At 38.1% G+C, this 20,816-nt stretch overlaps 1 protein-coding gene and 1 long non-coding RNA gene across 6 annotated transcripts in view; one reads left to right on the top strand and one right to left on the bottom strand.

The window, feature by feature from the left end:
- The window catches only part of LOC102396391, a 61,275-nt gene that overhangs the window by 27,525 nt on the left and 12,934 nt on the right, over positions 1 to 20,816 (top strand). Inside the window, exon 4 of one of the 4 annotated variants that reach the window (XR_006546663.2) lies at positions 4,655 to 4,920. The exons of 2 other annotated variants lie outside the window; for them this stretch is intronic. This is a non-coding gene — a long non-coding RNA (uncharacterized LOC102396391). Of the gene's footprint in view, positions 1 to 4,654; positions 4,921 to 20,816 lie in introns of those variants that run through there. One more of the 4 variants, XR_006546664.2, reaches the window with a different exon arrangement.
- FYB1 (FYN binding protein 1) overlaps positions 1 to 20,816 on the bottom strand; it is a 172,943-nt gene that overhangs the window by 144,218 nt on the left and 7,909 nt on the right. The gene's annotated exons all lie outside the window — the stretch shown is intronic.

The following is a 20,816-nucleotide window of genomic DNA, read 5'->3' as shown; positions in this document are numbered from 1 at the left end:
ATTATTTATTTTAATCTTCATGTTTAGGCACAGATATGGAAGGATTCTGCTATTTACAAATCATACAAATATGGGAGAACTAGCTAAAAACAGTGGTTGATATAATCAAGATTTGGAATGATTTATAGACCCTAAACGAAGAAGATAAAAATAAAACCAGTACACCCAACAATGCAAATGTACTTGATGCTACTGCACTGTATGTATACATATAAAATTACTGTGGTTGGGGGTGGGGTGGGGAATGTAAGTCATAAGGAAGCCTTAGAAGAAAATGAGAATGCTTTGTCCTTTGCTAGGTAAATATTTTAGTTTCTTCCTTTGGATCTCCCTTAAATAAGTCACTCCTAATTTGACAAAGACCACAATATTTAATTAAGCCAAGATCAATTTGTTTTCAGGGCCTCCCTGGTGACTCAGAGGTAAAAGAACCTGCCTGCAATGCAGGAGACCTTAGTTCAATCCCCGGTCGGGAGGATACCCTGGAGGAAGGCATGGCAACCCACTCCAGTGTTCTTGCCTAGAGAATCCCATGGACAGAGGAGTCTGGTGGGCTGCAGTCCACGGGATCGCAAAAAGTCAGATATGACTGAAGCTAATGAGCAGCAGCAGCAGCAGCAACTTGTTTGCATCACTACTGTGGGCCAGTCCACCTGCCTCCTGAAGAAGGGGCAATAAACAGCAGCTATTGTGTGAGCAGAAAGCTGGACAAGGACAATGCTCTCTCTGTGGTCAGACACAGAACTCTTACCAGGGCTCAGGAAGAGAAAAAAAAAGAGTTCTCAAGCCCTCTAATTATCTGTGCTACTGCTGCTAAGTCGCTTCAGTCGTGTCCGACTCTCAGCGACCCCATGGACTGCAGCCCACCAGGCTCCTCCGTCCATGGGATTTTCCAGGTGAGAGTACTGGAGTGGGTTGAAATTGCCTTCTCCGATGTCTCTGATGTCTACAGCAGCCTCCATCCAATCGGCAGAAAGTATGTCTAGCGACTCCTCCAGGATAATAAACAAACAAAAATGAAGGAGCGTAGCTGAGAAACTTTTATTAAGAACATGGCAAAGGTCAGAGTATATCAGAATGAGGCTTTGAGTTTTGTTTACTTCTTGCTCCAACAACTAGGCTTTCAAACCACTTCCCCTCTAACACGTAAAAACTTCTTTGTTCTGTTAGATCATGCTGGAGATTTCTGCAATGCCAATGTGTCTTGTTGGTCAGCCCAACTTTTTTACGGAGCCTTGGGCATAAGTGGAGTTACTCTACCGGAAGTGTCATCAGCTGGGTGTTCTCAGAGGCTTGATGTGGGGAGATGAGCAAAGTAGAAGGGACATGGGCTTCAGTTTTGCTCCTGGGCTTTGGAGCTATGTGTTCTCAGCTCACAGTATGCCCCTCCAATTTCCCATTTATTTCCACCTCCTTCTCTTCCACTTCCCCTTTATTCTTGTTCCTCAAAACCTAGAATGATGCTGCTACTGCTGCTGCTAGAGTGATAAAGAGGTGGTAAAAAGGAAGGGGAATGAGGTTTGGTGGGGTTTCCACCTTATTTCCCTTTTTGTCTCATTTCTAAGGGTGGCTCTGTGCAGGCAAAGCACCGGGTATAGTTCAGCTGATTGTGCTCTGTACAACCTCAGGGAGCACCATTCATAGCGTGGCGTGCAATACGAAGCACTTGCCAGTGAGAATGAAAAGGAGACTTATCATTTTGGCTCATCTGATTTGTTTCTTCTACATTTAACTGCTGGAGGGTATCTGTTTATAATTCCGTTCAGAGAATGTTATTTAAAGTGCAATTCTCTTGTAAATTTACATTAAAACCCCAAAGGAAGTTTTATCAGGCCAAGAATTTTGCATTATGCTCCCTTTTGGCTGTAATTCACCCCCAGCCCCCTACTTTTTTACTCATCCTGAGGTTATGCTGCTAAGATCTTTCAGGTCGCTTACAGGTTGTTTTTTTGTACTCCAGAAATCGTTAAATCATTTCCCTATTGATTTTTCACCCCACTCTGGTTCAAATAATCCCAACTCTCCTAGGTTGCCTCTAAGTTTTTCTTTTCAATAGACTTCAACAATTTTCTCAAAGCTGTCAAATGCTGGAATCCAGAGTTAATTTCCTTAAAAATTAATTTTTAAAAAGGGTAATGTGTGTGCATGAATTGGGGGAGGGGATGTGTCTAATTTGTACAGAAATATTTTCCCAACTCAAAATGAGACATGTGATCATAATAGCTATAAATTTCTGCACTAAAGTTGTTAGTAATTATATTTGTCAGTGGATGTGTGGATGTGTGTGTGTGTGTGTGTGGATGTGTGTGTGTTTGGAAGAGTGAGGTGAAGGAGATGGAAAACATAATTTATCAGGTTTTTTTGAGAAAGAAGCAAGAATAAGATGATGGTTAGATGAGAGAATTCTAGCTGAGAATTCTCTATGGTCTTTCATGACCCACCAGCTCCTTATTTTTTTGGCTGTGCTGCAAGGCTTATGGGATCTTAGCTTCCCAACCACTAAGGATCAAACCCTGGTGGTCTTATCCACTGGGCCACAAGGGAAGTCCCCTGCAACAGCTCCTTAGACCAGAGACAGCAGAGCTTGGAGTTGCATTTAGGAACACTTGAGAGAAGAGGCTTCCTTGACTGGGATGTCCCAGCAGGAGGAGGAGGGACAGGCTTTCATAGAGCTTCACAAGCAAGTCTCTTAGCTCCTAGACTATCCTTCTTCAAAGAACACCGCATATAAGACTCGGAAGGGGCCGTTTTGTTTACTTCCACTAGAATTCTAATTTCTTCTTTAGAAATTTCACAGCAACTCTGTATGTCAAAGGGATAAAGAAAACATTTTTCCCCTCTGTTTTGTTTTGTCCATGCCTAATATACAGAGAAAAAATACAGCGGTGTACCTCTCTTTGGGGTGGACAGGTGGCTCAAATAATAAGCATGAGAAAACCCTAAATTAAAGGATGAAGCTTAAAGGCAAATGGAAAAGGATTCCTGTCGGAAAGAGAGACCTTAACCTCAGAACTGTTCCATGAGCACATCACTGTGTCTCCCAAATCACAAAGCTGTCATTTTTATTTTTCGTTCTTTCCTGGCTGTGCTGCGTGGCTTGTGGGATCCTTAGTTCCTTGACTAGGGATTGAACCTGGACCCTTGACAGTGAGAGCACAGAGTCCTAACCACTGGACCACCAGAGAATTCCCCAAAATTGTCATTTGTAAAAGCCCAAATATAAGAACTATCTTTCCCCTTGTATGATAACCAAATAAATGTGTGGGAATATAGTATATAATAAACTTAATTGTATGATTACAAATCAGCTTAGGTCTGTTGTCTGCCAGTTTCATTTTTATCATAATGATAACTTCAAATGATCAGGCAATTTTTTCACATCAGTATTCTAACCCTGCTAAGTTCCTGTCACACAAAATATCATTTCCTCCTAGGAGAGCTCCAGGTTACACTGTCCACATACTCTTTTCACTTGTTTCCTCTCTTATGTCACACAAGCAATTGTTCTGAGAGTTAAAAATAGTGAAAAACATAAAATTCAAAATCCACATAGAGGGAAAAGGTTAAACAACATATAGTATTATCGAGATAAGGGAATATTATTTGTCTATTAAGAAGATGCTACAGGGGTTTCCCTGGTGGCTAAGATGGTAAAGAATCTGCCTGCTTTGCAGGAGACCTGGGTTCAATCCCTGGGTTGGAAAGATTCTCAGGAGAAGAGAACGGCAACCCACTCCATTCTCCATTGTCTGGAGAATCCCATGGACAGATGAGCCTGGAGGGCTACAGTACTTAGGGTCACAAAGAGTTGGACATGACTGAAGTGACTTAGCACGTATCACATATGCTAGAGTCATACTGTGCTTTTAGTAAAGTTTGTACTTGGGATTCCCTGGTGGCTCAGATGGTAGAGTCTGCCTGCAGGAGACCTGAGTTTGATCCCTGGGTCGGGAAGATCCCCTGGAGAGGAAATGGCAACCCACTGCAGTATTCTTGCCTGGAAAATCCCATAGACAGAGAAGCCTGGTGCGCTACAGTCCATAGGGTCTCAAAGAGTACTTAGAAACATTTGAAAGTTTGATCCACTAGCAATGTGTCCTTTTCTAAGCTCTGGGTGTACTTTCCTATATTTTTTTAGAGAGACTATCGTCCCTCTTCTGAGGTTTTGGGAATTTGGTCTGGCAACTTAGAAGTAGTCAAAGCATACCTCTTTGGTAGCTCCTGTGTAGCAGGAGGAAAACTGTTCCTGTTTAAGGGGGTCCCTACTCTGTGGCCACTCTCTGGGTAGATCAGGAGTCAAGTAGAAACATGCCACGGCAATAATTCATTTTCTAAAACTCAAAGCCTCCTACTCAAGTTCACTGATAATATTTGGTTCTGTCTTCCACATCCCCCAAGAAATCCCAGTTGTTTCTGAGCATTATTAGAAAGTATGCTACTGATCTTTTTAATAAGAATTTTGAACCTTCAAAACCATTTTGAAGGGAATCAAGAACTTTCTGACTTTAAGGTTGTCAAAGTATTTGCATTTGAGGTTTGAAGCATTTTAAACAAGACAAAATATCAAACGTCCCATAAGCGCCCGTTCTGGGGTAGGCTCAGTGCTAAGTGCTTTTGCGGTGTTGGCTCATTTGATGTTCACTGGCATCCACAGGGAAGGCTATCCTTGCCACTATTTTACAGAAGGTGAAACTGGACCATGGAGGGTGAAGCAGTTTGCAAAAGGGGAAGGAGGTAGCAGAAGATAACGCTTGGATTTGTACACAGACTGGGCCCTGGAGACCATTCACTGCGCTGATCCAGGAGGCAGACGATCCCTAGGAGTGCGTATGGGCAACACTGACTACTTGGTGAGAGGATAAAAAGAGGAGTGATCTGCTAAACAAACCGCGCCCTCATCATGCATTACTTTATCTTTTTTCTCTATATTCTTGATCCTACGGGGATAAGACATTAGACTATAAAAAAGATAGTAGAACCTTAAAAACCATTTGAAATGGATTAAAATCTTATTTTAAACCTCAACAAATCAAAACACGTCAGTGTTGAGAAAGCGTAAAGCACCTTGAAGTAATTTGTCTTAAAGCATTCTTAATTCTACACAAGCCAAAAGGAGTTCCTAAAATTATCAGTATTTATGGTGGAGCTTCAAAAAGAAGTGTATGGAAGCTTTGCTTTGATATTCTGAACCCTGCGAATGTGTGGAGTTGTAGATTTTTGGCTGACTTTGAAATCCACCTGTCTGGGCTACATTCTCCAACACTCTCAGAACCGACACTGACATTTTTTGGCTGCTCCTTTTAAGGACTGTTGAATGTGATTGTTATTTGTCTCACACGCACAACTCAACACACTGGGCTCACGTTGGTAGAAAACTCAAACTCTAGAGCTTCTTGACATCCTTAGTTTAGATCATGTTAAAATTTGCTACGACTAAATAAAAAACCAGTTAGCTACAGTAGCTAAGGGGTCACAGAAGCCACAAGTAACCAGTGTGTTCTCAAAAAAGGCCCAATGAACAGATTTCATAGAGGTCAAACAAGTAGGTTGGCGGAACGGTCTGGATTGTTCATTACTACTTTTAGAAGAATGTGGCATTTCTGACTCTAAGTCTCAAAGATGCTATTATGAAAGTGAACTTTAAAATGTGTAAACAAAGTCAGGTGGCTGAGGGGATTGTAATCAGCTATTTTTCCCAGAAAGAAGTCAACATGTCATGGAGTGGGGAGGGGTTACTAGGATATTTTAGCACTTGTACAAGCAGCCATTCTTCATTTGTCAAAGAGCTATCAATGAAGAAAAGAGACTGGCATGTTGAAAAAGAAGTTTGAATGTGGAATTAATCTATTTGACCAGTATTAATTAAGTTTCTGGCACACACTAGCCATTGGATTAAGGGCTTTTTAAGCAGACAAAGATGAGTTGGGCCAGGCTCTGCATTCAGGGACTGTTACTCTGGTTAGGGGAGATAGATTAGAGTTAAGAATTTTTTTTTTCCTGATCTTATGAATAAATATGAGGACACAGTACCAACCCTCAGTTCTTTGTGAAGAGACCAGGGCTTAGAAGTTAGAAAAGCCTCCTCAGAAAAGGTGAGCCTTAATTTACTGTTGAAATGTGTCTCCCAGATAGGATATTCTAAGTATTTTAAATATTCCCGTTACAGTGAACGAAGATATTGCTGGTGACATTGTCTAGAGTAACTCTGTCTGACGTAGTAGACACTAGTCACATGTGGCTTTGCTTAAACTTACATTGATTACAGTGGAATACAGTGTAACCTTTAGTTCTTTAGTTTCCCTAGCCACATTTTAAGCACTCAGTACCCACACGTGGCTAGTGGCTATCACATTGGAGAGTGCAGGCACACCTGCCATCACCGCAGAAATGTCTCCATCACTGCAGAAATGTCTACTTTCAGTGCTGGGAAACAAAGCAGACAGGCACTGCTGGAGGGTCAATTTTAAGGGGTGTGTGGCAAGAGCTAAGCCTGGAGGTAGGGGTTGCAGGGAAAAGATGGAGGTCTCACGTGTTATATCTCACAGTTCAGTCTGTACCCACTGGGTTAGGCATGAGCAAAATTTTCTGTAAAGGGCCAGATTGTAAATATTATTGGCTCCCGGGACCACATCACATTTGTTGAAACTGTATAACTCTACTGTTGTCGCCTGAGATCAACCACAGTCAATAGAGAAATGAACGAGTGTGACCATGTTCCAATAACACTTGATTTATGAAAACTGAAAATGGGCTGTATTCAGCCCACAGACCACAGTTTGCTGACCCTGCACTATGGCATTAGGAAACCCCTTGAGGGGTTTGAAGCCAGAGAGTTGCATAATTAGATGTGTGCTTTAGAAAGACCATTCTAGTAGCAGAGTAAAGAAGGATTTAAGGAGTGTGAGATGCAAGACTAATAGTCCGGTCCAAAAGGATAAGGGCCTGAATTCCGAATGCAGCCTATGGACCGTGGTTGGAGAGAAGGGAATGTGCATGTGCTTTTAAGTTAGGTGGCAGTGGAGAGATATTAAATAACATAGAAATATAAGGCAGGGGTGGTTAAGTAGATGGTGGTACACCATCTTGGCTGCACCAAATTATACAATATAAGAAGAAGAACAGATTTGGGGAGAGGTGATGACTTCAGACTGGGTCAGGTGGCATTTGAGATGCCACACATGTGAGTCATTAGCAGAGGGTAGTAGCTGAAGCTTTGAAAGTGACAGAAAATACCCAGGAGGCAGGCAGAGTGCTTGCAAATGATGGTACCTTGAATGTTACCAAAATGGAAGACACGTTCAAAGGGAATTGAGAAGGAATTGTTACTGGCACAGGGAGGAAAACCAGGGAAGGATGGTATTGCAGAAATCAAGGGAAGACTTTCAGGTGCTATTGAGAAGATTAAAAAGATTCCATTACGTTTGGCAACTAGAGAGTTATTTTTCAAGTGCTTTCCAGAATAGATTTCAGAAATAAGATATATTAGGTTGGCCAAAAAGTTCATTTCAGTTTTTCCATAAGATGTTATGGGAAAATCCCAATCCAATATATCTTATTTCTTATTACCCCCAATAATAAGGAAACTCCTTTTAAATATGATTAAGTGGGATAATAGCTGTGACTTCTCATGTTCTTGGTTTTCGTGTGTGTGTGCGTGCATGTGTGTGTTCACAAGGGACCCTGGAGTTTTATGTAATAAACACATGGTACATATAATAATAATTAAAAAATGAAATAACAGTTTTAAGACAGAATCATATGATTTGGGAGTGCTCCATTTCACAATTTAATGGTCAAAGAATTAGTCACCCCTTCAATGGAGGAGTGTCAAATGATGATTTATAGCCACCTCAAAGAGGTTTATATTAGGAAAGTATTTTACATGCCTAGTGGATGAATATAACTCACTCAAGCTTTGCATGATTTGTTGTTTAAAATTTTGTCTTAAAATATGGAAAAACTGACAAAAACATGCTTGTGGTTTTTAAGAGTATTTCATGAGAGAATAAGAGTTGGTATTTGTTCCTGAAGGAATTGCTTTAAAGAGCATGAAAATCTAAGGAACACACATTTCTCTTTGCTTTAAATGACTTTTACCTCTCAGCAAGGGAAAAGTGAAGTGAAATGATGATAATACAATAATAATAACAATAACAACACAAATAAAAGAAGGAGCCTCTTCATCACCAGTGACTAGTTGGCTCACAGGGTAGACGGAAATACAGTTTCATCATTTTTTTTTAGGTTGCATTAGGCAGCTTGCGGGATCTTAGTTCCTTGACCAAAGATGGAACCCATGCCCCCTGCAGTGGAAGTGCTGAGTCCTAACCACTGGATCACCAGGGAAGTCCCTGGAGTACAGTTTTATCTAGCACTAGAGTTTTACTGAAGGCTAACTTTATTCTCTGTTCAGACTGCTCTGTATTCTTTGGCAAGACTCTGCCTTGAACTGAAAAGTCATTCTGAGAATATGTGGAGCTACTTGAATAGACAAGAACATCTCTCAAGTGTGATATATGAAAAGCAAATTGAACTCTATACAGAACTACATTGAAAAGGAAAGCTGGATACTGTACACTATTTTTTTTTTTTTTGGATACTGAAAGAGTGACAGAATCACAACAGTAAAGTTTGAAGAACTTAATTATAAACTTTACTTAGAAAAATACATGGGTATAAACATCAATGAATACTGTGACAAAAGAGCAATGATGGAGGGCATGAAGGAGATTAGCTCTATTAGATATTAGAATATATTATACAATAATAATTGGAAAGGTATAATAATACAAGCATAGATATAGATGGCTCAAAAGAAAGCCATAATATGCGATAACCTAAAAATAACAAAAACAGGGAAATAGAATATCCACATAAATATTATTTTAACTTCACACTGAATTTCATCTCTAAGTCATGCTGCTGCTAAGTCGCTTCAGTCATGTCCGACTCTGTGCGACCCCACAGACGGCAGCCCACCAGGCTCCCCCGTCCCTGGGATTCTCCAGGCAAGAACACTGGAGTGGGTTGCCATTTCCTTCTCCAATGCAGGAAAGTGAAAAGTGAAAGTGAAGTTGTTCAGTCATGTCCGACTCCTAGCGACCCCATGGACTACAGCCCACTAAGGCTCCTCCGTCCATGGGATTTTCCAGGCAAGAGTACTGGAGTCGGGTGCCATTGCCTTCTCCATAGTAGACTGAAAATAGAGAGTAGAGTTAAAAGGAAAATCAGCAGAGTATCGATTACAGTTTTTATCCAGAAAGTTGTTGACTTCTAGAGAATTTACAGCAAAGGCGACCAGGTTATAAAGGAGATAAACCTGCCATGTGACAATGGACAACAGCAATAAAATAAATAGAAAACAAAATATATAAATTATTTGCACAAATGTGATCAAAATTTAATACGTTCTAAATTAAGAATTTAAATATGAAGATATCATTAAATGTCAATAGATAGCCCCTCACTCCCTGTATACCTATAAATCCTCTGTGAGAGGAAACAGTAATCTAATGTAATTGAAAGTGTTCAACAGCAACTAAGGAAAATGTATTTAAAATGGTTCTTTAATATTGTCTTACTATTAAGTAATTAACATGAAAAAATTAGGACTCTTATTCTTTCAGTGTTTCTATATCCATTAACTACCAAAAAATTAATTTTTTGAATTACCTTTATGACTTTAAGGAAATCATACAAATTAAGAAAATAACCAACATTATTATATGCAAGAAAATGTTTATTACAGTTTTCTAATTGGAAAAATCCTGGCAGTAAATAAAATGTCTAAGTAAATTATGATATCTTAACTTAAATCATTAAAAGAACTATGAGCAGCAGGTAACAGCATGGAAGAATGCTCATGAATTAACCTTAGGTGAAAAAATGCTATGAAAATTATATTAGAATATTTATATATTTACTTGTAGATAAAGAATGAATGGTCATACAACATGAGGGAAATAGTTTTGACTGTGGATTATTTTTCTTTTTGAATTTCCTTTAATATATTTTGCTTAACAGACACAAAAAGAAAAAAAAATCTATTGTGCACAGAAGAGGGAGGGAAGCAGAAGTCAACTTGATGTTTTTCATAAAAGGTTAAAGCATTTTTTAATAGAAGGTTAAAGCATATGTCTTAAAAGAAGGGCTCACAACATCCATTTAGCACAGTTAACTAGTAATCTGATACTAACCGAGTAACACCCACCTAGAGAAAGATAAACATTTTAATTCATGAAACAATTAAGTTCCATCATGCTCTGCCTCTAGGCTGTTCTAGTGCCATTTCTTTGTAGTCTAGAGTCAGTCAAGTGGAATGGTTCAAGCACAGGCTCTGGAGAAAGTCTGGGTTTGGACCTTAGTTCTGCCACTCCTTTACTGGTTGTGAGTTATTTAGCCTTTGGTTTCCAGATCCATAAAATGGGGTAGAGTAGTATATCTCACAGAATTGTAAGAATTTACTGAACTGATATTTTTAAAACATACCACTGTCTGGTATATAGGAAGCACGTAGTAAAATGTTAGCCATTGTTATTATGTTCCTTATTTCCGTAGTACAAAGTTTGAAAAGTGATTCAGATATCCATATAGCTCAGGACAGTGCTATACTAAAAGGAGGGAGATAGAAAAAAATCTATTTTTATAGTTTTAAAGAAAAGTATACTTTTTATCACCCAGATTATCTAGCCTATTAATCTATTATTTGAGATTCCCTGAAAGTTTTTAATAGGATTAAGATGTTTCTATAAAATGGGAAACCATTTAAAAATTTACAGTGCAAAAAGGTGAACTCAAGGAAACTCCTTGAAGTAGATTTACTAAAGACAATTTTCAAATATGAGAAAAGAATATTTCTTTTTGCTCTTAAAGAATCAAAAATCTAGTTTTATTTCCATGAAATAAAAATAGCCATAAAAACTGCCAATAACCATCTAGGGAGCCTGAACCTTCCCCTGCTCTGTTAGAGATTGTACCAATCATTCATTTTAAGCCCTTGGGAAATGTCAATGACAAAATCTAAGATAAAACTTGCAGAGAGGTTGGCTTATATTTTCGGAAATAATTCTATGTGTTATAATCTCTGTGTTTTCCATGATTTAGCTGAAATGGATTGGCACAGTTATCCTTATTTTTGAATCAAGTGAGAATTTTGTTTTAAACTACGAAGTTACTCATTAAATCAGGAGGACAGTTTGCCTTAATCAGATTAAGCTCCAGTAAAATTATGAGTCTGACAGCAAACATGTATTGGCAGCTTGGGGTATGCAAGATAGCATGGTAGGATACAGAATAATTGGGAGAAAACGCATTTGGGTATTAGAGGTGCTTGATGAGAATTTCAAGGCATTGACAAGAGAAATGCTGAAGGTAGGACTTGGCAAGTCAAGGGGGTGTAAGAGTGGGGCAAGAGTGAAAAGTGGAAGGTTTCTCAAAGGAAAAAAATTAGAGCCATGCATTAAAGGAAGGGCCAGAGCTGGGTGGGCAGAGAAGAAAATGGAGAAGGCAATGGCACCCCACTCCAGCACTCTTGCCTGGAAAATCCCATGGACGGAGGAGCCTGGTGGGCTGCCGTCTATGGGGTCACACAGAGTCGGACACGACTGAAGCGACTTAGCAGCAGCAGCAACAGCTTAGCTACAAGAGGCATACATAGATCTTAAACACTCTCTAGTGGTATGTCTTGAAAAATTATTACTAAAATGTTAACTGTGATTTTCTTCAGATAGTGGAACTATTACTGTCTGTACATTTTACTTTCTCATATTTTTTAAAAATATTCATCATCATGCATATCATTTTTATAAGAGGGGAGAACAATAATGCTATATACATTTACAGGGGAAAATACTTTTTGCTGATATCTCAGTAGATAAATGGAAGCTGTATAAATAAACACACTGGTTAAGAATATAGAACATGGAGTATTGTACTAAAATTCCCAGCTCTGTTTGCTCAGTCTATTTGACACTTAAACTTTTTACCCCACTTTTCCTTATGAAATATTACAAGCATATCTGAAAGTTTTTTGAAAGTGAATACCAAAATACACCCCCTCTTCTCAGAGTCTACATTTGTTAGCATTTTTCCACTCTTGTTTTTGCTTTCTATTTATTTATCCATTCATCTTTTTTTTTTGGATGCATTTCAAAGTGAGTTGCAGACATCAATACCCTTTTTGATAGTAAATTTTAACCACTCACCAGTTTCCTCTGTACACACACACACACACTAGTCCAGAACTTTCAGCTGGCTGTTATGCACTGAAATCTGATCGCACTTCCCTTATCTAGATACTGCTTCCAATCCAAACACATCCTGTATCAGCTGCTTACCCAGAAGACCATTTACCAAACTTTACCCTGATTCTATATACCCAGAACTATGGAATTTATTCAACTCACAGAATATTAAAGCCAGAAAGGAAACTATCTGATCTGGGCTCACCAACTCCAATGTTTCCAGGAATTAAGCAGGTAGCTTAAAAAGTGGGTGTCTCCTGTAAAATAATCCAGTGGATTTAGTAATGGAGACTCACTGTGGGGAAGCCACAAGAAGAAACAGAACTACCCAGGGAGCTTGAGAAAACAGAACTGACCCTGGGGCAAGACTCCCAGCCTCAGCCTACGGTTCTAATGGCCGGGCATTTTAACCACAGCTCTTTTTGTCTCCTCTGTGGGTCTAGCACACTTAAAGAAACACATTTGTTAGAATAACTGAAACAGTACACTGTTAAGTAGAATCTTCCTTTAATTAAAATTACTTACGGATGCAGACTTTATAGCTGCAGTTAAATACAGATCTTAACAGTGCAAACAGTAGCACACGTATTGCAAATGTAAAGATGTGATATATTTCTAGTTTTTCCACATTGCTTGCCCCAAAAGGGAATATTCCTTCATCTCTGGTGGATTAACTACCTGTCCGTGTGTCCATAATGAAACAGAAGAGAACAACCAGTTTTCTCACTGATCAAAGGGTAAATGTAGCGTCATTTCTCAGGAATGTGCCTGCAGATTTCTTTTTTTCCTTTCTTTTTGGTCTGTGTGGCTTGCAAATTAAATAGCAGGAGTTACTGTGTGGAAGGGGAGAAAAAGGGGATGTAGGAGGGTCAGGATGTATAGATATTATGTCTGCTTTTTCATGCCCATTAGCCACCTAGATGTGGTTATTTCGCCTGCTTTCTGAAACTTTCTCTCTCCTTGACCTGCTTATCAAATTCAATCAATGTTTGCTCAGGTTAGCTAACTTTTACATCTATGGAGAATTGAAACCATCTACTTTTCATTTGTGCAGTAGCTACAGGTGGACTTTGCTTAGAAATCAGAAGGTACAACAAATCCGCCTTCACAGTCTTTCCTTTGTATGCTTGATAATTAAGGACAGATAGTTTGGAAACTCACCCCTCCCCCAACCCCATCCCTTAGGGAACTAATTTATTAAACAGTGTGTATCTCAGCCTTACTGTGTTGGGATAGCTAGTTCTGCTATTAAAAAAAAAAAAAAAAAAAAAGAATCCACCCAGGCCTGAAATGCTGTCTCATGCAGTTGTGAGTACATGTGATAAAATTAGGTTCTTTCGGGTGAATGTCCTTTTGTGATAAAGTCAACTCAACTACTTTCAAAGTTATAATGAATAAAATTGCCAGTAGTTCTTTTGGAGTATGCCTGTACACTGACAAACCAAAATGTATTAATGTAAGTTAAGCCTCCTAAACCTCCCATTAGAGAGTTTTTACTAGATTTCACATGAATTCTTTCAACTAAATGTCTGTCATAGATCAAATTCAGCAGATGTTTATTTCAACTTCTTTTGATCTCTGCCAGTACTACCATAAGGATTCAATTTATTGTTGGCTTATCAGTTTTTGTAGTTAAAATCTGACTAGAAACTAGTGATTCTGAGCTCTGGTTTTACAGTTCCACTAGCTGGTTTTAAAAGGTATATAGTAAAATTCTGAAAAATGTTAATAAAATTAGTTTTTACTGAATTAATATTTTAAAGAGCATATAGTATTTTTTTGGGGAAATTAGTCATATAAAGTAAAAGATCCTAATATGAAAAAAGGAGAAAAAAATTTGAATGCTTTTAAAATTCCCATTCTCAAAACACTTATTTTGACTGAATTTTGTTTTGCAAGTTCTTTGTACATTTTATTTATGAGACAGATAATCGTTTTAGAAAAATTTTGTATAGTTTTTGTTATGCAACAGGCATTACTCTATTCATATGTAAAACTACATAAGCCTTATAACAACCTTAATAAGTAGTAGGTAGTTATTCATCTCTTTTTACACACAGGGAAACTTAGGCACAGAGAGGGTAAACTGATCAAAATCGCATGGCTGAAAATGGGCAGCACTGAGATTCAAATCCAGGAAGTCCAACCCCAAACCACACTCACTTTAAACTCTATTCACTAAAAATTTACCATTTTTCACTTAGCGTTCCTGTTATACTGGGTTAGACTTGGTGTACATGATCAGCAAAATGGGTTAAGCAGTAAACAAATAACTAAAGCAAACTTTGGATGTTTGAATTCTTTGGGGGAGCTTACAAGAAAAAAGTACCTGAGCCCCAGACCAGACCAGCTGAATCAATATCTCTGGGGGTGGGGCTCAGGCAACAGTATATTTGAAAGTTAAACAGCCAGTTCCAATGTGCTACCAGGTTGAGAGCCACTGGTTCAAGTTTCTAGCCATCTTATTATAGGGAATCTCAAATTTGAGCAGGCATCAGCATCACATGGAGGGTGTGTTTAATGTACGAGTGGCTGGGTCCAACTCCCAGAACATATTCAGTTAGTCTTGGGTGGAGCCCAAGAATTTTCATTAAGGATCCAGTTCAATGAAGTTGATGTTGCTGGTTTAATGACCACATTTTGAAAAATACTGTCTTAATAAGTTGGGACAGGGATAAGGGTGGTAATAGAGACCTAGAAGAAACTGGACTAATTCTCCAAGTATCTCATCAACCCTGATGCTGACACTTTTCCTCTAGTTTGTTGATTTACGCAATAACATTGATTGAGGATGAGAGAGAAAAGAAAAAGGAAAGATACGACACTAAAGGGAAGTGAGGGACGTGAGATAGAGAAGAGGAATTACTGGCCTAACCACATGTCAATGACAGAATATGAAATGAGAAAATTTAACAATAGCAACCCTCAAGAAGAAATGCTCTTTTCTGTGTCAGAAACAGAACAGAACTGAGTGAGAGCAAGACTGGAGGGGTGGTCAGGTGGGCTGTTGGTTTAGGGTACAGAAGTATTTATTGATTCAGCTCTTATAGGTAATCTGAGAATCTGAGCTCTGGCTGATCTTTGAAACCAAGGGGACAGATATGCTTTTTCCCATCCTCAGTGCCATGAAAGATGACCAAATGATCAACGCTAAGAACTGCCTGGGAATAGACCAGCAGTTCTCAACTGGGGATGTGAAGTTGGTAAGGGGAGCAGGAAGCACATTTTGTAATGTCTGGAAATGCTTTGTGTTGTCACAATGAGGGGGACAGAAGTGCTACTAGCTAGAGGGCTGGGACCGGAGATGCTGCGAAACCTCCTGCAATGTACACCATTGCTAAAGCTGAGAGATGCTGGGCTAGCCACAGTCCTAGAACCAGAATCTGGGCCAAGGTGCCAGTTGACTTAGTAAGGAATATACTAAATGTGCAAAATTATTGGGGGCCTGAATCAGCTATCAATATAGACCTGTTTCTGGGCTGGAGGAACCTCAGGAAGTAGAAGTAAGCACAACATTGGAGACAGCAAAGAACAAAAACTAAGCAATCTACCAACAGAACCATCTCAAATGGGTTACCACATAGTTCCAAAATACAGAAAGAAGACTTTAAACAAAAAATCAAAACCCAACAAAATCAACTGAAAGATGGATTTGCCTCAATTTAAGCTAAAATAATAGGACAATCTGAAAGTGACCTTAAGGATACATCAAGTAAAAAAATAAATGAATAATATCTGTAGGAGAGTATGAGAATACTTGAAACAAAAATGGGCAGACATTAGATAAGAACAGGTGATTACCAAAAAGAACCAATTTTAAAAATTAGAAATAAAAACTTTAATCATTGAAACATAAATTCAGTATATGGGATGAACTACGGCTTGGACACAGGTAAGGTGAACACATATCTTGGCCTGTCTGGGACTGAGAAGTTTCTGGGACATGGGACTTCAGTGCTAAAACTGGAAAAGTGCTGGGCAAACTGAGACTGTTGGTCACGCTAGACATAGATGAAGTGAATGGGAAGATGAAGTTGATAAACTGATCACAGAGGCACAGAGATAAAAAAATGTGAAAGAGCAGTTATAATCACATAGGATAGATTGAATCTATCCAGCTTTCACTAGAGTAACAGGGATACTAGAGAAAAAAAAATCTAGGAAGGAGGAAATGATAGAGTAATAGTTTCTGAAGAAATAATAGCTTGGAATCTTATAGAGTTAAAGAAAACCATTAGGCTTTACATCAGGGGTTGACAACTATAGCCCATGGACCAAAGCCAGCCTGCCACCAATGTTTGTGAATAAAGTTTTATTGGAATGCAGCCACAGCCATTTGTTTATGAATTGTCTTCAGCTGCTTTCATGCTACAATGATAGAGCTGAATAGTTGGAACAGAGACCATAAAACCTAAAAAGCCTAAAATATTTACTATTGGCTCGTCACAGAAATATTGTAGATCCTTGCTTCAACTTGCAACTCTGAGTATCAAGAAGGATAAATAAAAATCAGTTCACATGTCTATGAAGCACAGTAAAGCTGTGAAACATAAAGACAAAGAAACATCTTGAAAGGAATGACAGAATTTTACCTACAGGATAAGACAGTTAGACTTATATAGCACATGATTCAGCAACACTGGAAGTCAATGAGGCAAGTCTGTAAAGTGTTGAGGAAAAGTAATATCAGTTTAGAATATTTATATATGGCTAAGCTATCATTTAAGATTGAAATTAAAATGAAACAGTTTTCAGTCATACAAAACTCAATATACATTGTAGTATATAATATTATTCTTCTTTCAAATGGGTACCCATCTCTGCCATTACCCTGAATGCATAAAGATTATACATCCCTACATCTCTGTCCTTTTTAGCTGAGTCATGACTACGCAGTTTATTCTGGCTGATTAAATGTGAATAAAAGTGGAGTACATTTCTTCCAAGTAAATGTGTTAAGAACTAGAAATTGGATTGGAAGTTTATATTCAATGGGTAATTGCATTGTATTAAGATTCTTGTTGTGTTTGAGAGAATAAAAACAGAAATACTAAAAAGCCGTAGAAATTGTTAAACAATAAGTAAGAGCAAGTGTACTTGGGTAAGAAGATATATGAATCCAGAGCCCAAGAGTAAGATGTGAGGAATAATGCTATATATGGAGTTTTACGAAGTATACAGATCGAACAATATATGAGAGTTAAGAGCTTAGAAACAGAGTCACACATATATGGGAACTGGACATACGACAAAGGAAGCAACAGAAGGAAGTAGGTGAAAAAAGAGACTGAACTAGATAGTACTTGACAATCAGTCATTCACAGGTATAAAGACCTGATTATTAAAGACTTAAAGGTGAAAATAAAATCTTTAAAATATTTAGAGGAAAGGTGAGGAAAATAGCTTTAATATTTGAGAGTAGGGAATAACTGTTTAAAATTGACATCAAAGCAGAAATGATAGACGTATTTTAAAATTTGACAGCATTAAGATTTAAAACTTGCATATAAAACAGCGACACTAAAAATAAAATAAAAAAGAAGCCATAGATTCAAAGCATAAAATTAGCAATGCATGTAACTGACATGAGCTTCCCCGGTGGCTCAGATGGTAAAGAATCTGCCTGCAATACAGGAGACCCAACACCTGGGTTGGGAAGATTTCCTGGAGAAGGAAATGGCAACCTACTCCAGTATTCTTGCCTGGGAAATTCCATGGACAGAGGAGCCTGGTGGGCTACAGTGAGTCAATGGGTTTGCAAAGAGTTGGACGTGACTGGGTGACTAACACATTCCCTTCATAAATGACATAGAGTTAATGCCTAGAATATATAAGGAATTACTATAAATCAACATGAAAAGATAATCCATAAGAAATGAACAAAGCGCATGAGGAGAATTTATAGAATAGGTTACCTGAATGGTCAATAAACTTACAAAAACATATTCCATCTTAGTAGTAATCAGGAAAATTGAAATAAAAATGAGTTTTGCTATGCCAACAAGAGTTTAGTTTCCAGAATACATAGACAGCTCATACAAGTCAATATAAAAAAATGAACAATTCAATCAAAAAATGAGCAGAAGGCCTAAACAGACATTTCTCCAAAGAAGATATTCAGATGATCAACAAGCATGTGAAAAGATGCTCAATATCAATAATTATTAAAGAAATGCACATCAAAACTATAATGAGGAATCACCTCATACGGATCAGAATGGCCATCATCAAGTCTACAGGGGAGTTCTCTGGTGGTCCAGTGGTTGAGAATCCACCTTCTAATGCAGGAGACACAAATTTGATCCCTGGTCAGGAATCTACGATCTCACATTCCACAGGGCAACTAAGCCTGAGAGAGACAACTAGAGAGGAATGTGCACCACAATTGGAGAAAGCCTGCACATAGCAATGACTGCAGAGCACAGCCAAGATACATAAATAAACAGAGAAAAAGTGTCTACAAAGAAAGCATGCTGGAAAGGCTGTGGAGAGAAGGGAGCCCTCCTACACTGTTGGTGCTGCCACTATGAAAAACAGTATGGAGGTGGTTTTGTTTTTTTTTAATTTTATTTTATTTTTAAACCTGAAACACTGTATTAGTTTTGCCAAACATCAAAACGAATCCGCCACAGGTATACATACGCTCCCCATCCTGAACCCTCCTCCCTCCCCACACCATCCCTCTGGGTCGTCCCAGTGCACCAGCCCCAAGCATCCAGTATCGTGCATCGAACCTGGACTGGCAACTCGTTTCATACATGATATTACACATGTTTAAAAACTAAAAATAGAGTTACCATATCGTCCAGCAGCCCCATTCCTGGGCAAATATCCAGAAAAGACAAAAACTCTAGTTAAAAAAGCATGCATAAAAACCAACGTCCATAGTAGCACTATTTGCAATAGCCAAGACATGGGAACAGCATAAATGTCCATGGACAGATGAGTCGACAATGAAGATGTGATATATTTGTATCTATATTTATATTTAATAGAATATTACTCAGTAACAAAAAAAGAATTAAACAATGCCATTTACAGCAACATGGATGGACCTAGAGATTATTATACTAAGTGAAGAAAGTCAGCGAAAGAAAGACAATTATTATGTGATGTAATTTACATTTGAAATCTAAAAAATCTAAAAAAATAATGCAAATCAACTTATTTACATAGAAAGGAAACTTATGGTTACTATAAGGGGAAAGGAGGGGAAGAAATAAACTAGGAGTTTGGGATGAACAGATATACACCACGATGTATAAAATTGATAGACAATAAGGATTTACCATATAGCATAGGGAACTATACTCAATATCTTGAGATGACCTATAATGTACAACAATCTGAAAAAGAATATATATAGATATATCACTGTGCTGCACACCTGAAATGACAGTATTGTAAATCAAGTACAGTTCAATTTAAAATTTTTTAAATGAATAAAGTTTTGCATATAATAATAAATTCTCAAAACTCTATCAGTAAATCTGGCAATACCAAGTTTTAGGGATGATGTAGAGAAATGGGAAATCTCATAAAAGTTGAGCAAGAGATAAATTGTTACAATGATTTCAGAGAAAATTTTGCTAAATTCAGTAAATTTAAAGGTGCCCAGATCCCTTATGCAAAAGAATATTTATTCTAGTACTGTTTGAGATGGAAAATAATGACAACAAATTCAACATCGGATAATAGATGACTAAATAAATAATATAATTACACAGAAATAAAATAGGTGGAACTAGAGCTGCATGTGTCCAAATGCATATATACGGAAAACATGCCAATGTTAAGATAAAAGAATGCAAATGTGGAAATCATAGAAAAGCAAAGTGGGCAATCACTCTTATATGGTATCTTATGGATACAGGCAGATTAAATAAAAATATAAAAACATGTTAGGGAAGGTGAGGTGTCACTCTCAGAGCCGACATTCCTCTACCTGTAGAGGGAGGGGCAAGGAACTGGGGAGGGTAAAATGAGCGCTTCAACTTTGCCTTTTTTATTTTTTGAAAAGATGGCAAAATGGCAATAATATGACAAAATGGTACAATAATATGCATGAACTCTGGGTGTGAGTATGTGAACTTTTGTCACGCTGTTTCTTAATATGCTACAGTATTTTAAGAAGAGAAGGGTACAGGAGGAAAGAAAGGGCAGATGAAATGCATCTCCAAGAATTAGGGAAGTGATATTATATTGAAGTTACCAAACCTGGAGCTGGAGCCCCCACCCATTTGTTTCAAGAGCAAGCTGCTGAGCATTTAGTGTCTGCACAAATGTGCTCTAAAGTGCCTCTCATTTCCTCCTCCATGCATTGACCTGTGATGAATGAGATCTCATATAATTTGAACTTTTCAATCTTGGCTCAAAACTTGCTTGTCATAACAGAGGAGTTTTTTTTTTTTTTTTTTTTTTTTTTAACACGTTGGTACAGATCTTGCAGCAAAAGGGAGGTAGTCTGTTTTGCAGAAGCAGAGGATATACAGATCAAGAGTAGAGAGTAGGTGTGCATGTGAAGGGAGTGTGTGGAGGTATGTGGACTTCTATTTGGGGACAGTAGCCTATCAT

This window comes from Bubalus bubalis, chromosome 19 (genome assembly GCF_019923935.1).
Source record: "Bubalus bubalis isolate 160015118507 breed Murrah chromosome 19, NDDB_SH_1, whole genome shotgun sequence".
In the NCBI taxonomy this organism is placed as follows: domain Eukaryota; kingdom Metazoa; phylum Chordata; class Mammalia; order Artiodactyla; family Bovidae; genus Bubalus; species Bubalus bubalis.
Note: the sequence above shows the minus strand (reverse complement) of the source record. Positions and strands in the feature narration are given on the sequence as shown.